Raw genomic sequence first — 17825 nt, forward strand, 5'->3', positions numbered from 1 at the left:
GCAAAAACTGTGTACAGCTCAAACTGCACAGCTTCAGCTAACTAAATAGTATTAAAAGAAAGCTTCACCAACATTAATAATGCAATAGTGAAAATCAAGCATTCCCTGAACAATTTCAACATTGAGTCCAATTAAATCTGATTATTGTCTCAATAATTCTCTTCATCTTCCGTGCCATATCCTCTTTCTGTGTGCACACTTTTCTGGTTAGATAGTGACCTCCTAGCCTGTTGAGCATAGAAAATGGGAGGGTGGGAGACAGGCGATGAACAGAGGTAAAGGGAACAGTATACATAGAGAGAGGGAGAGAGAAGAATAGAGCACAGGGAGAAGGAAAGCTGAGAAGAAGAGGTAGGAGAGACATGGAGAGACATACGGTAAGGTTAACAGAAGGTGAGGTAGTAAAACAAGAAAAATACAGTGAGGGAGGAATAAGTAAGAAGAGAAAGAGAGGTAGATAAATATGCAAGATTTTTAAGCAGGGTAAAACGAGCAGGAGCTACAAAGAATAACGTAATGAGAAAGCGAGGCATCACATACAGTAAACAGTGTGGTAGAGAGAGGTAAGGTGGAAACAGGTGATTAAAAGAGAGATAGAGGCAAAGCAATGTAGTGGAAATACAGAGAGATGAAATGGAGACAGAAATATATAGAGATGACAGATAGATGGAGTGGTGCAGTAGACAATGAGTCAAAAGGAGAAGATAGATTGAAAGATAGGTCAAGTGAAGTGTGTGGGGAGTCTGAGAGAAGGATAAAGAGATAGTAGTAAAGTGTAGAAATAGAGATGAAAAGTAAAGTGAAAAGATGTAAAGAAGGGACCCAGAGGTGAAGTTAGGAAAGAGAGGTCAGGTAGATAAAGAGCTGGAGAGATGGGGTGATGTAGGGGAAGAGGTATGAGATTCAGAGAGGGGTGAGGGTAGATGCGAGGTGGAGATATGTGTAAAAAGAGAGGTTGAGAGAGAGAGATGAGGTACAGCAGGAGAGTTTAAATGGAGAAGTAGGAGCAGTGAGATATAAGAGAGACAGAGCGTAGACATCACAGTGGTTTGACATAGTTGAGGCAATGTTGAGACATGTATAAATGGTGGACTATTACACTGTCCACACATATGCTCCAGAACATCATTGTTGCAAAACCATGAAATCACATGCAAACAAGCAAGCCTAGGAAGATACAATGTAATATTGACCCATTTGCATATTACTCACTCACTGGTAGAGTAAATGTAATGATCATCATATACAACATTCACAAGCAATAACATTTAATGTCACATCTAATGCCCCACATGCAGTATATTATATAAAATTGTAGGTCAAGCAAGTTTCAAATACGTCATCATTAACTCATAAATGTACTTCTAACATAGTAAATTAAGTTTCATACACCAAAGGAGATACTTGTAGTTGTACAGAAATGTTTTCCTTTTCATTTAGTAATATACCAAGGTATTCTGACAGTGTATTGGATGTACCTGCCTCCACTATGTAGATGTACACTTGAGCAAAGTTCTCTGCCTACCTCAACATACAGGATATGACTTACAGGAACAGAAACTTGTTCATTTTTTAGGCATCTACAAACCACAATACAAATAAACTCCATTCTGCTGTGGCTTTGACTCCAGATACCCCCAAAATGACTGAGGAACAAGAAGTATTCTCAGATTTGTGGGGGATAAGAGCTCTACCTGCACTATTCAAGGTCTACAAATGTATATGGTAGGCAATCGCATGTGCAGTAGTGAAAAGTAGAGATGTCGACCTGATGGGAGATAGAACGCACCAAGTCAGACATTCCTTTGTATTACTGGAGGACCATGTCATCTGTTAAATTCACAAGGGCATCCGCTGGGTCATAGGATATGGGCAAAGCTCTCCCCATCAACACTTCATATGCTGATTATCCAGTTTTTTACATAGGGTACTTTGGATACTCATGAGCATTAAAGGAAGGGCATCAAGCCATTTAAGAGATGTAGAGGAAAAAGCTTTAGGCAATTTAGCTTTGATAGTCCTGCTCAGTAGTTCTATATTTCCCGATGATTCTTGTCTTTGGATACAATGAAACCTTTGTTCAATTCCTGGAGCTGTACATAGCAACTATATGACCCCGTCTTCAAGCGTGTTCCTTGGTCTGATTCAAGATGAACTGGCATTCTGTCAATAGTTTGGCAACTGTTAGACTGTTACTTTAAGTACCTGCTATCCAATAGTAGTTAGGATTTCTTTTGAGGCGGGTCCTCAAAAGATTTTTGAGCGGTTGTCTCACCCTTAACTTATCAAGGCATGCTTCATCATTTGCCCACCTTTCACAATGGAGTTGGAACAATGCCACCCCAGCAGACTCACCGGAGGGCAGCTACTCTTAACCCTGGGAGTTCTTAGAAATCTATTGCCACAACAATGTCTTGGGTCCTGTTGATTTGGCAGGAAAATACATTTTTAAAAATACCTAGAGGTATACTCGAAACCTAATTTAATGAAGAGTACCTCTGGTATAGTTAAAAGCATGTACATTGGGTCATAACATGAAAACCAACGAATCACATGACCCCAAGCTAATTATTTTGTTACCAACATATTTCGACCTCTAAACTAGCCTACAATTGGGCTTGGGTCTCCTTCAGGGAAAAACTAACTATAGTTAGTGATATAAACACTATGTGCCTGCAGGGTGAATACTAAAATCCTAGAAGTTCCTTCATGCCACTAGACCACCTAACTAAATAAAAAATCAAAAGAAAGGAATGGAAATATTAACATGAGATGATCCACATCTTCGCTTGATTCACCAAAAAAGCAGAAAGAACATTTTTTCTCAAGGATTTACAATATCATTAGTCACAACTTACACTAAGCACATTTTGACAAATTAAGCAATTATAGGCAACGAGGTGTCAAACCAATCCATCATTAGCGGTTGTAATGCCAACCCATTGTGATATACATTGCCATCACAACCAGAAGCATGTTTTTAACCAGCATCTCTAAATAACTATATTAACTTTCTTTATGACAAAATGTATAGCTAGAACTCTACATATTGGTTGAATATAACCCTAGGTGTTACTCTGTATCTCAGATGGCAACCCAGGACAGTTCCGTTTGATTAGTCAACCCAGACTTGCTCCATGCAGAACGACATGGTAAATCACTTACCCGAGGTATGCTACAGTAGGGACTTCATTGTACATTGTGGGGGACGCCACCTTCGTAGTCACAAACTAATGATAAAAGAGAATTAGCACATAGAGGCTAACCAGTGCAATTTCACACATATCATTGTAGCATTCCTTTTGCGACATTCAAATGCATGTAGTGAAAGAATAAGGATATTGATGACTCAATATGCTTTTTAGTTTTATCCAGTCTGTATTTCCAAAATGAAGGCCACCACAGGCAGTTACTTCCATAGTTTTCCCAACTACTAATGTATAGCAGTGACGTTAAGTAACATCAAGTAGTTTTGTGTGATACGTTTTTGTAGGGGGATATACTTGAGGTTATACCTCCTACTGTCTATGTGGGAATAAAGACTTTGACTGTCTCATTTCTGGTTATGTTAAGTTTCGATCCATCGGGAAAATAAGCACACAAGGATGTACCTCAGCTGACTTTATCATGGCATTTCCATGAAGTCAATCGGAAGCTGATTAAATGGTCCATCAGATTTTCCAGTGTGGCCTATAGTCGCCACAACACTCCTGCCCACATTTGCTTTTGACAGATCACACATCTTAGACACAAGTCTTCTGCCATCATTCAGGACTGAGGATTCAACCGGTGAAAAGAGAAATTAAACACCACTCCATAAATTCCCACATGAGGTAGACCATGCCTGTGTCTGATCATTGCTTGTAGAACGGAATCTGGGAGAACTGCCTTTCCTGCACTTGACATCCAAATATCACGGGCATCCTTTGAGCATCCCATCCTTTTCAATTTGGTCTTTTCTATATCAGGGGCAGCATGGTGTAATGCCCTCAACTCACTGAATGTATGTACAGTATTCCACAACATACTGGTCAATGTCTCTCCCTAAATTTACATGGTTTGTCTAGGTGAAAAGGTACTGGGCTTAAGTGCACAGTACTGGGCGACTTCATCTGCATAGCTGTTGCCTCTGGTGACAAAACCATTTGCGCTCTCAAGTCCAGCACACTTCACTACAGCAATCTCCCTTGGCAATTGGAGGACATGCAATAGATTTGAAACTTACAACCCCTTGCGGATGGGGGTTGCAGCCAAAGTCAAAAATACCAACTGCAACCATGCATAACCAAAAAACCGGCACAACTCCAAACCCATACTGGCTGTTGGTGTCAATAGTAACTTGCAACCCTTCTGAGGTACAGCAAGCTCTGGTAAATGCCATCAATTCAGCAACTTGTGCAGATATTATATGACACAAGTAAGATGCTTCCACTACCCCACTTAAAGTACTTACAGCATAAGCAGCTCTTAAGATGCACATTGGTCTCTCAAACATGACCCATCAACAAAATTGGTATAGTCAGATTTGTTAAGGGAGACATCCAGTATGTCAGGCCTAAGATTTGTACACAACTTAGTTACACAACCCACCCTCATCATCTCCCGCTGGGGTTGGTAATAGGGAAGCTGGGTTCAGTGTGTTACATCTCCAGATGGAAACATTTTAAGCTGGCAAATTGATTCTCTGATAACAGGTTAGGTGGCTAACTATCACATTCTGAGTTTGGTTACGAATCATGAGTGTGGCACCATTAAAATCAAGGGATAGCCCATCACTCTCCCCATAATTTTCTGAATGTTAAGGCTAACTGCTGCAACCACTGTGAGACAACCAGGCAATACTGCGGCCACCAGATCAAAAGTAGCTGAGAAATAGGCAAAGGAACACTTGGGGGTCCATTAGGATGTCGGGTGGTGGCACCACCGTGGAGCTAGCAGGGCGGAAATTCGCCTTTTATCGCCCGTGAACAGCGGTACTCACGTCCGCCAAATTAGTATAGCAAAACATAGGTCATTTCCCGTCCGCCGCGGAGCGCTGTGCACCACCATCAAAGTGCGCCCGTCACCACGGCGGTGGGAGCCAATGGAAACTCACCGCCGTGCAGAATGACGTCCGCCCCGCTCCACAAATTAGGATGGCCCAAACAGGCAGACGCACCACAGCGGAGACACCGCCCAACCAGAGACGGCGGAAACTCGACAGCAGAGCGCGATAGCACAGACCCGGTCCTCTCCACCCGGTCATGAACACCATGAACCCAGCCCTACATATGCATTCGGTGATGTACCTGCTACAGCACTACCATCAAATGGGCCACCGCGGACCACGACGCTGGTACGCAAATACACAAATACAATACACAACACACGAGCTGACACAGGGTCCAAAACCATAACAGACACCCTGCTGGGGGTCACAACACATCCACAAGGGCACCCACACATGACCCACCTGCCACCAAGACACCCTTCTGCATCCAGGACACACATCGACGCGAACTAGCAGCAATGTCCCGTTCCTGCTCACGTCACCGCCGCGGTCAACACATGTGCACAATGCAGAAGGCAGCGCCACTCCAAGGCATGGGCCGGGCACAAATACTACAGGGACACACCACCCCCAACAACACATCAACACACCTCATCAAGTCACAGGCCAGGTGCCTATCCTGTGCACCCCCATGCACAGCAACAAACAACAAGCAACAAGCACAGCCACAAGCAAAGCAAGCATAATACACACTCTGCACCACACAACAAACAACCAGGGAGACAGCCACTGCAGGAGTGGCTGACAAGGAACACACAACACCAGTGCCTCACACACTGAAGGCTGCCAATACTTCCCAGCACCTATACAGATAAACAAACACACACCCTGGATGTAGCCACAAACAGAACACACACACAGGGAAGCCTGAACAGATGGCAACCCAAAAACAACACACAAACACCACAGGAACACACACAGAGCCCCAACACAAACAGAAATACCCTGTCAGCCAAACTGTGGAAAGGCAATGTGAGCACAAACACAACATGAGTGCCCAACATCATCCCTCAAGAACAAAACACACACACCATACCACAAATCACACAATAAGTGCACCTACACAGAACTACACTGCCACAACAAACCCACCACACATGCACATGAATGTAAAAATCAACAAACACCACAGGACATCACGGGATGCACATCAGGCAATGCCAAGCCCACATACTTTGACTTGCTGCCCCTTGAAGCAAGGAAAACAGTCACGGTTGCATTAGTTACATCACGCATTGACTATTGTAACAGCTTGTATGCTGGTACCAATAAGGTGGTTACCCATAAACTCCAGATGGTACAGCACGTGGCAGCAAGGCTGGTTTTAAAATGGCCTAGAAAATCGTCAGCAACCAAAGCCCTTAATGTACTACACTGGCTGCTTAGAACAAAAAGGGTCCTGTACAAAGTGCTGATAATTACCTTTCGAGCTGTCCACGATCTAGGCCCTCTATACCTAAGAAAAAAATATGTAAGATACTGTCCAACTCGAGCACTACGGTCCTCAAATGCCAACCTACTGACCGTTCCAGGGTTTAGACTTAAAACCCGTGGGGGTAAATCCCTGACGGTGCTAGGTGCAAAAGCATGGAATGCCCTCCTCCCACACTTAAGAGCACTGGACAAGGAATCAGAATTCCGCAAACAATTAAAAACTTGGATTTACAATCTTCCAGATATAACCGCCAGAGCACTAGTGTGATTCCGGTCCTGGTCTCTTCAAGCAGTAAGGCAACTTTAACATCAGGTTGACCATACATTGGCGCCGAGATGCTCCTTGGAGCGATTGTAGCGCGGTATAAATGGGCCATTACATTACATTTGCATTACATTACACACAGCACTGAATGCAGAACGAGCAGTCTGTGCACACCAAGCACAACAGAAACACGCAGACATGACTGATACAACCTCAACACACACACCACAAATCAGCACAGCACAAATACAACAGCACACACAGGCAGTCAAGCAACACCACAACCAACACACATACATACAACACAACAACAACAGGATGCACCGTTCTTGGATACAAGACTAGAACCATCTTCACCTGAGCACTGGGCAGGACACACAACTGAAGTGCACTTGAACAATCCTCACTGATAAATAGCTCAAGAACATCACACATAAACGATTGTGGCAATGTCCAGAGTGGAACATCACTCTTGGCCCAAGAACTGTACCACAAGGCACAGTTTCACAAATGAAGTGATGGGGAGGCACATACACATGTAAACCAAGGGGACAGCTGACATCCAAGTCAACTGATTAGCATGCCAGTAGTAGACATTCAAGGGGTGTACCATACACAAATAGAGGGAGTGCAGACCCACAATGGCTAGGCACAAGTGGCACACATAGGTGATGGCATTACACCACACACACCATGCCATACAGGAGGGGAAAAGGCACCATGTGCCTGCAATGCATGACAAACACAAACACAATGCCAGTGAGGAGCAGCAGGGCCACACAGTCTACACAAACACACTCAAAACACATTGATGATCAAACAAACACAACACTGCTGTGCAAGTCACACACATTGCACACTCATAAGTGACCAAAACAACAAGGATGAGTCACACAGAACTGCATGGACATACCAACACACTGCACAGTGCACAACAGACAACTCACACAAGTGCATACAATCATTTACAGAGGGCAGGACAAACCAAACAACAGGCACACAAGTCCTGGGTGACACATGTGTGTTTATCACAATCCAGGGGCACACACACATCCACAACCACTACAAAGCCACACCCTTCACACTGCGGACCTCTTCACCACCCAAGAGCATACATCTCCTGCAGGGCAGGGGACCAGGACTAAGAGGCAACACAAAATGACCATACACATACACAACTGGGCACATATCTGGGAATAAAACATATACATCATGACATTGCCCAGCCTGCATGCAAACCTGTGCACAGCATCACTCCCTGTGCTGGCAGTGTACCCCAAGCTGACAAGGCAACAACCTAGCCAACAATAGCAAACAACTAAAACGAGAACTGGATGACAAGCAAAAGAGCCAACACAGATAACACAAGTATCAGTGTCTGAATGGACTGAAGACCCAGTCACTCCTGTTTAAAAATGTGATGCGTGCAAAGAGCTTGGCAATGTTGAAGTGACACATAGAGCATGGGGCACAGGCAACAAAATGCACACACAAAAATAACTTTATTCAGCAAGGACACTGACAAAACACACAACAGGAGTCACTGTCTTTATGCATATATTGCACAGATGTGACAGTAGTACAACAGTAGACAAGAGCAAGGCACAAAATGCTGATCATATGCAACATAATTTGCACAGGCAAACTCCAAACAGGAAGGCCAGTGTCCATGGCAAGTGGCAGAGGAAGTACATGAGAGGCTGCACAGGTGAGACTCCAACACCACAGAGCAACAGGGCCAGTGTCCATGTCACAGGGGAGAGTACAACACAGCAGAGCAACAGGGCCAGTGTCCATGGCAGGTGGCACAGCAAGTATATGAGAGGCTGCACAGGGGACACCCCAACACAGCAGAGCAACAGGGCCAGTGTCCATGGCACAGGTGAGAGTCCAACACAGCAGAGCAACAGGGCCAGTGTCCATGGCACAGGTGAGACTCCAACACAGCGGAGCAACAGGGCCAGTGTCCATGGCAGGTAGCACAGCAAGTACATGAAAGGTTGCACAGGGGACACTCCAACACAGCAGAGCAACAGGGCCAGTGTCCATGGCACAGGAGAGAGTACAACACAGAAGAGCAACAGGGCCGGTGTCCATGGCACAGGTGAGACTCCAACACAGCAGAGCAACAGGGCCAGTGTCCATGACACAGGGGAGACTCCAACACAGCAGAACAACAGGGCCAGTGTCCATGGCAAAGGGGAGAGTACAACACAGCAGAGCAACAGGGCCAGTACAACACAGCAGAGCAACAGGGCCCGTGTCCATGGGACAGGGGAGACTCCAACACAGCAGAGCAACAGGGCCAGTGTCCATGGCAAGTGGCACAGCAAGTACATGAGAGGTTGCACAGCGGACACTCCAACACAGCAGAACAACAGGGCCAGTGTCCATGGGACGGGGGAGACTCCAACACAGCAGAGCAACAGGGCCAGTGTCCATGGCAGGTGGCACAGCAAGTACATGAAAGGTTGCACAGGGGATACTCCAACACAGCAGAGCAACAGGGCCAGTGTCCATGGCACAGGGGAGAGTACAACACAGCAGAGCAACAGGGCCAGTGTCCATGGCACAGGTGAGACTCCAACTCAGCAGAGCAACAGGGCCTTTGTCCATGGCACAGGGGAGACTCCAACACAGCAGAGCAACAGGGCCAGTGTCCATGGCACAGGGGAGACTCCAACACAGCTTAGCAACAGGGCCAGTGTCCATGGCACAGGTGAGACTCCAACACAGCGGAGCAACAGGGCCAGTGTCCATGGCACAGGTGAGACTCTAACACAGCAGAGCAACAAGGCCATTGTCCATGGCACAGGTGAGATTCCAACACCGTAGAGCTACAGGGCCAGTGACCATGGCACAGGTGAGACTCCAACACAGCAGAGCAACAGGGCTAGTGTCCATGGCTCAGGTGAGAGAACAACACAACAGAGCAACAGGGCCAGTGTCCATGGCACAGGTGAGACTCCAACACAGCAGAGCAACAGGGCCAGTGTCCATGGCAAATGAGAGAGTACAACACAGCAGAGCAACAGGGCCAGTGGCCATGGCACAGGGGAGAGTACAACACAGCAGAGCAACAGGGCCAGTGTCCATGGCACAGGGGGGAGTAAAACACAGCAGAGCAACAGGGCCAGTGTCCATGGGACAGGGGAGACTCCAACACAGCAGAGAAACAGGGCCAGTGTCCATGGCAAGTGGCACAGCAAGTACATGAAAGGTTGCACAGCGGACACTCTAACACAGCAGAGCAACAGGGCCAGTGTCCATGGGACGGGGGAGACTCCAACACAGCAGAGCAACAGGGCCAGTGTCCATGGCAGGTGGCACAGCAAGTACATGAAAGGTTGCACAGGGGACACTCCAACACAGCAGAGCAACAGGGCCAGTGTCCATGGCACAGGGGAGAGTACAACACAGCAGAGCAACAGGGCCAGTGTCCATGGCACAGGTGAGACTCCAACACAGCAGAGCAACAGAGCCAGTGTCCATGGCACAGGGGAGACTCCAACACAGCAGAGCAACAGGGCCAGTGTCCATGGCACAGGGGAGACTCCAACACAGCAGAGCAACAGGGCCAGTGTCCATGGCACAGGGGAGACTCCAACACAGCTTAGCAACAGGGCCAGTGTCCATGGCACAGGTGAGACTCCAACACAGCGGAGCAACAGGGCCAGTGTCCATGGCACAGGTGAGACTCTAACACAGCAGAGCAACAAGGCCATTGTCCATGGCACAGGTGAGACTCCAACACAGCAGAGCAACAGGGCCAGTGTCCATGGCACAGGTGAGACTCCAACACAGCAGAGCAACAGGACTAGTGTCCATGGCTCAGGTGAGAGAACAACACTGCAAAACAACAGGGCCAGTGTCCATGGCACAAGTGAGACTCCAACACATCAGAGCAACAGGGCCAGTGTCCATGGCAAATGGGAGAGTACAACACAGCAGAGCAACAGGGCCAGTGGCCATGGCCCAGGGGAGAGTACAACACAGTAGAGCAACAGGGCCAGTGTCCATGGCACAGGGGAGAGTATAACACAGTAGAGCAACAGGGCCAGTGTCCATGGCACATGGGAGAGTACAACACAGCAGAGCGACAGGGCCAGTGTCCATGGGACAGGGGAGACTCCAACACAGCAGAGGAACAGGGCCAGTGTCCATGGCACAGGGGAGACTCCAACACAGCAGAGCAACAGGGCCAGTGTCCATGGCACAGGTGAGACTCCAACACAGCGGAGCAACAGGGCCAGTGTCCATGGCACAGATGAGACTCTAACACAGCAGTGTAACAAGGCCATTGTCCATGGCACAGGTGAGATTCCAACACAGCAGAGCAACAGGGCCCGTGTCCATGGCACAGGTGAGACTCCAACACAGCAGAGCAACAGGGCTAGTGTCCATGGCTCAGGTGAGAGAACAACACAGCAGAGCAACAGGGCCAGTGTCCATGGCACAGGTGAGACTCCAACACAGCAGAGCAACAGGGCCAGTGTCCATGGCAAATGGGAGAGTACAACACAGCAGAGCAACAGGGCCAGTGGCCATGGCACAGGGGAGAGTACAACACAGCAGAGCAACAGGGCCAGTGACCATGGCACAGGGGGGAGTACAACACAGCAGAGCAACAGGGCCAGTGTCCATGGGACAGGGGAGACTCCAACACAGCAGAGCAACAGGGCCAGTGTCCATGGCAAGTGGCACAGCAAGTACATGAGAGGTTGCACAGCGGACACTCTAACACAGCAGAACAACAGGGCCAGTGTCCATGGGACGGGGGAGACTCCAACACAGCAGAGCAACAGGGCCAGTGTCCATGGCAGGTGGCACAGCAAGTATATGAAAGGTTGCACAGGGGACACTCCAACACAGCAGAGCAACAGGGCCAGTGTCCATGGCACAGGGGAGAGTACAACACAGCAGAGCAACAGGGCCAGTGTCCATGGCACAGGTGAGACTCCAACACAGCAGAGCAACAGAGCCAGTGTCCATGGCACAGGGGAGACTCCAACACAGCAGAGCAACAGGGCCAGCGTCCATGGCACAGGGGAGACTCCAACACAGCTTAGCAACAGGGCCAGTGTCCATGGCACAGGTGAGACTCCAACACAGTGGAGCAACAGGGCCAGTGTCCATGGCGCAGGTGAGACTCTAACACAGCAGAGCAACAAGGCCATTGTCCATGGCACAGGTGAGACTCCAACACAGCAGAGCAACAGAGCCAGTGTCCATGGCACAGGGGAGACTCCAACACAGCAGAGCAACAGGGCCAGTGTCCATGGCACAGGGGAGACTCCAACACAGCAGAGCAACAGGGCCAGTGTCCATGGCACAGGTGAGACTCTAACACAGCAGAGCAACAAGGCCATTGTCCATGGCACAGGTGAGACTCCAACACAGCAGAGCAACAGGGCCAGTGTCCATGGCACAGGTGAGACTCCAACACAGCAGAGCAACAGGACTAGTGTCCATGGCTCAGGTGAGAGAACAACACAGCAGAGCAACAGGGCCAGTGTCCATGGCACAGGTGAGACTCCAACACAGCAGAGCAACAGGGCCAGTGTCCATGGCAAATGGGAGAGTACAACACAGCAGAGCAACAGGGCCAGTGGCCATGGCACAGGGGAGAGTACAACACAGTAGAGCAACAGGGCCAGTGTCCATGGCACAGGGGAGAGTACAACACAGTAGAGCAACAGGGCCAGTGTCCATGGCACAGGGGAGAGTACAACACAGCAGAGCGACAGGGCCAGTGTCCATGGGACAGGGGAGACTCCAACACAGCAGAGCAACAGGGCCAGTGTCCATGGCACAGGGGAGAGTACAACACAGCGGAGCAACAGGGCCTGTGTGGTACTGAAAATTCTGGACCCGTGTCATAAACATCGTCTTATCATGACGATTTTGGTATCCGCAGACCGAGAATGATTAGAATACTATGCACAAGCATTTCCGTCATATTCTGGTGACAAAATCACCCTGAAATCCGAGTCTCCGTCCTGAACCCTCGGGTTCCATTTTGTGAACGGCAGCCATTTTGTGATTGCCCTCACATAGGCCAATGACTAAAGCCAAAAACGAGTCTGAAGGACACGTACACCTTTGCTGACTCCTCTGTGACCTGGGCAAGCTGACTCCACTGCCTGAAGCCAAACCTGTTCGGCCAGTCCCTCTCCCAGTGGCCGAATGAGATTAGTATCAAGGCACAACATATCATAAACCTTTCATCGCACACAAACCATGCCTAATCTTACACACACCTGTCCCTGTTTCTTTCTTTATGACTTGCTTTACGAGGAGGAGGTGCCCGTTTTTATTGGGGGGTCCGTCGATATCTGATGAAAATACTGGGACTTGCCGGGTAATTGATTATGGGCTGGCAAACTGAAATATGGGCTTGTCATCATGACTCTACTTTTTCTTTGTAGTGAAAATATGTGAATGGTCAGCTGTAAAATAAGGAATGTTTGCCTAAAGCATAATATTTTGTATAAAAAGATAAGGCTGGCTTTGTAATATTGAGCAGTCTCCTGAGAATATACACCGTGTTGTACTTCTAGGATACCTGTTACTGGCTGTAGCAAATAAATTTGATCTTTGACTTCACCAAGAAGACTCTGTGTTTCTGTAGTCTGAAACAGGAAGGACTCGAAGTCTTAGGGTGTGTTCCCTGGCACCGCTGGGTTCTGAAAAACCCAGTACTTCAGTTGGCGCCCCTAGTGGGGCGATTTCAGCGGTACCGGTCCAAGCCAGAGGTTCGTGAGGAGCTTCGTGTGAAAATTTTGGAGGAAGGCCGCCACTTCATCGACCCCTGTATGTCGACGTGGTCCGAAAGTCTTTGCTGCGAGGTTCCCCGCTTCCCGACGGCTACGAAGGACTGCTGCCCTGTCTATCGCCCTGTTTTGGACCCTTGATGATTGGTAGAGCGAAACGATAGACGAGTCTTCTGGTGACATCATTGATACCTCAGTTAAGTATAAGTGGAGCGTCTCCCAGTCCTTAGTTTGGTTCTTAGTTTGGGTATCCCCTTGGGATCTTTGATTTGGAACTTGCAAGAACCAAAGCCGAGGGACTCGTGTATTCACGAAAGTATCGTATTCGATAATCCTTTGAAATTTGAAGCTAGACTAGAGAGCGAAGATGCCTGGTCTCAGCAGACTTGGAAATTTGTTTTGTCTTGGTTGTAATAGGGATTCCAGATTGGAGGACTCGTGTCCGGTTCCTCCGATTGGAACTCCAACCTATGAACTATATGTGAAACATAGCGTAGGCCCCATCACATATAATGAAGTATGGATCCAATACACCAGGAAAGATGGTGTTTTAAAATGGCCCCAATATGGTAGTTTTGACACAGAGATTTTGGATAATCTGGAGGTTAAACTTTTCAAGAAGAAAGCCCGGCCGGCGATGTTTGACTCTTTCCACCTATTGCGTAAGGAAGCCAAACAGAAGGAAATTAAATTAGCAAAGAGAAATAAGAGAGAAAAGGGTATCTCGATAATGCATGCTGCTATGCAGTTTAAAGATAATGAAGAAGAACAGATGAGTGAGCAGTTGCACAGGCAACGTAAAATGGTGATCGATAAATGTTATCCAGTTTTGCTGCTTCTTCAGCAAGATGCAGCAAAAGAACTTGAGAAAGATCCTTTAATGTCACACTTGTTGAGTTCGCCACCCCCTTATGCGCAGAGTCCTACAGCACCTCTGCAACCTTTAGTTGTGAAACCTCCAGTCATTGTGCCTCAGGTTCTTCCACAGCCGCCAGCTCCTCTTCAGTTGGCTCCTACTCTTATGGCGCAGCCCCCTCAAGGGCCACCGACTTTGCTACCTGCTCTAACTGTACTTCCTACGACTTTGCCTGCTACATCGACTGCCTCTTCTGGTATTCTTCCTGATACTGCCTCTGCGTCTGCATCTGCGTCTGCCTTGCCTCCCTCTGTTTTTCCTCCTGTTCTTTCATCAACTTCTCCTTCTGTCCGACAGAGAAGGACTGATACTGTTGCTAGCCTTATATTTCCTCTCTTTGGGTCAACTGGTGTGACTCCTGATTCGGACGTAAGCAGTCGCGTAGTCAACTGCCTGATTCTCTCTCGAGAGAGAAATGTTTGACCGTATGGCGCGTAAATGGGTTACTTACCCTTTAAGATATGATGTGGAGTCTGTTATGGATGTCTACCGTCAATGGGAAGTACCGAAACAGAGATACGTTTTTGAGAAAATGTGTGCTTTCCTTTGTGAGGAATTGGAGGATAATAATTTGGAAACCTATCCGCCTGATTTGTGCTGTGTACGGTTTGAGTTTGCAAAGGGCACGATTGTGGGTTCCGATGTTGAGAAAGCAGTCGCAACGTTGTTGTCCTTTAGGAATAAGGATCCTTCTCAGTCACTGTTTGAACCTGACTCCTCTGTTAGAAAAAAAGTGCGACAGTACCCAATGGGAGAAGTTCCTCCGGTATGGAAGGACGCCGTTGCGGCTGATGTCGCTAATCAAGTTGATGCTGTTCCAGCTCATTTTTAGCGTGTTTGGGTACATGTTCCTTGGAAGCGAGCTGAAGTTTTAGCCCTTAAGCAGACTTTGCCTGACCCCCGTAAAAACCCTGCAGGGTATTATAAGGAATTATCACAGACTGCAGACTCATGCATTATGAATCAGGCTGACATAGACATGTTATTTGGGAATGTTGTTCCACAGCCTTTGTTGGGATTGATTCGCCATACAGATCATGTGCAAGAGTTAGGTGACTCATGGGCTAATATTAGTGCTGCAAATGATAGACAAGTTGGTGGTGCCAAGCCTGAACCTTTGATAGCAGAACTTCCTGCTAGAAGCATTACTTACATGAAGACTTTAATGCCTGTGATGCGTGTGACTTAGGATAAATTGTCTGCGTGTAAGCAGAAGAAAGATGAAACAGTGTCTGATTTCTTCACCAGGTTAGAGGAAACGTTTAACGACCACAGTGGTCAAGACATGAGTACAGAAGGTGGTCAACGGTTGTTCGTTGACAAGTTTGTGCATAATTTGCTTCCCGAGCTGTGTAAGAAATTGAAAGATTCAGAGAGTTCTTGGGCCGTTTCCTCTTCAGCACAAATATTGGCCACTGCACAGTACTACGAAAATAGGGATAAAGATGAGAAGGATAGAGCAGACAAGAAAACGAAAGAATTAAAGACGAAGGTTCTTTTACAACAGGCGTATCCGCTACGTGGTGGTCAGAGTAACTATCAGCAACCTCAACAGTTTCAGAGAAACTCGCAAACGTTCGAGTTTTCTCAACCACGTGTTCCTGTAGGTCCCAATCAGTGTTCATATTGTAAGGAAGAGGGTCATTTCAAGTATAGTTGTCCTATTTTGTTACAACGTACAAATGGTGCTTCTGGCACAAGAGGTCGAGGTGTTCAACAAGCTCATAGAGGAAGAGGCCCTGGAAATTTCCCCCAAAACACGCGTTCCCTTCCGCCTCAAAATTCAATGAATAGTTTTGACCAGCAGAATAACGCGTCTGGTAGGACGGCTCAGTACTATGCTGACAACTACTATGCAGAAGATAAGAATATGGAAGGTAATGATTGCAAGGACAGCCATAGACAACGATTGGGAGTTGTTTCAGTACCAATAGATCAGAGTGGACCTTACATTGAGGTGATTACATCAGGTGTGTCAGAGTCTTTTCTGTTGGATACTGGTGCTACAAAGAGTTCTATTATGCACTCAAAACTCCGTGGCGCACCTTTGTCTGGCGAAATGAATGTTTCAGTAGGTTTTTCTGGCGCCCCGGTTAGGAACCCGATTTCTAGTCCTGTGTCCCTTTCTGTTGGATCTTGTGAATTGGAAGCACCCCTTATTCTGACGACAGGTTGTGGTGAGAACTTGTTAGGATTGGATTTGTTGAAACGATTGTATGCGACATTATATTGTTCTCCTTTCGGGAGTACAACTTACACTGGGTAAGAAAGTGATCCCTCCAATGTATTTGTCGAAATATAAACTTCCGACCGAATTGTCGTTTCTTCCTGATATTCTTTGGGCTACTGGTCCTAATGATGTGGGTCTTTTGGAAATACCGCCATATGTTGTGACATTGAAAGCCAATGTTAGAATGCCGCTCATTCCCCAATACAAGATCTCTAGCGAAGGTGAAAAGACGTTGTTAGCGATCATTTATGATCTGATTGAAAAAGATGTAATTGAAGAGACAAGAGGCAATGTTTGTAATAGTCCTGTTCTGCCTGTTTTGAAACGTATTGACCCTTCTCAGCCACCTGTTTACAGATTTGTGATTGATCTTAGAGAGGTCAATAAAATAGTTGTGCCACAGTTTCCAGTTGTCCCTGATATCACTGCCCTATTGACTATGATTCCAGCTTCCGCCACCTGGTTCTCGATGATTGACTTGAAGAATGCTTTCTTCAGCATCCCGATTGCCGAGGAGAGCAGGGATATTTTTGGCTTCAGTTTAGGAGGCCGAAGCTTCCGCTTCAAATGCGCTCCTCAAGGCTACTGTGAAAGTCCATTAGTATACAGTCAGGCTTTAAAAACACAGCTTGATACGATTGTTTTACCTGATGGCGCTACCCTTATTCAGTACATCGACGATTTGCTTGTCGCTGCAGATACTGAGGAGATTTGTAAAGAAGCCACGCTGTCGTTGTTGCGTCATTTGTCTGATCTGCATCACAAAGTGTCTCTTTCAAAACTGCAATATTGTCGACAAGCAGTGACCTACTTAGGTCATCTCTTATCGAAGGAGGGAAGGAAACTGACCCCAGAAAGAATTCAGGCAATTGCAAAATTGAGTGTGTCAAGGGCAAAGAGAGAAGTACGTGCTTTCTTGGGTATTACATCATATTGCAGACAATGGATACCAAATTTTTCTTTGCTGGCCAAACCCTTAGTAGCATTGACCTGTAAAGATACACCGAATCCCGTTCCGTGGTCTGAAGATTGTCAGAAAAGTTTTTCCGAATTGCGTAATGCATTGTGTTCAGCTCCTGTGTTGGGTACCCCGACTACAGTAAGCCCTTTACACTGTATGTCCATGAGAAAGAAGGATGTGCATTGTCAGTACTGAC

The sequence above is a fragment of the Lissotriton vulgaris genome, unplaced genomic scaffold (genome assembly GCF_964263255.1).
Source record: "Lissotriton vulgaris unplaced genomic scaffold, aLisVul1.2 SCAFFOLD_755, whole genome shotgun sequence".
In the NCBI taxonomy this organism is placed as follows: Eukaryota; Metazoa; Chordata; class Amphibia; order Caudata; family Salamandridae; genus Lissotriton; species Lissotriton vulgaris.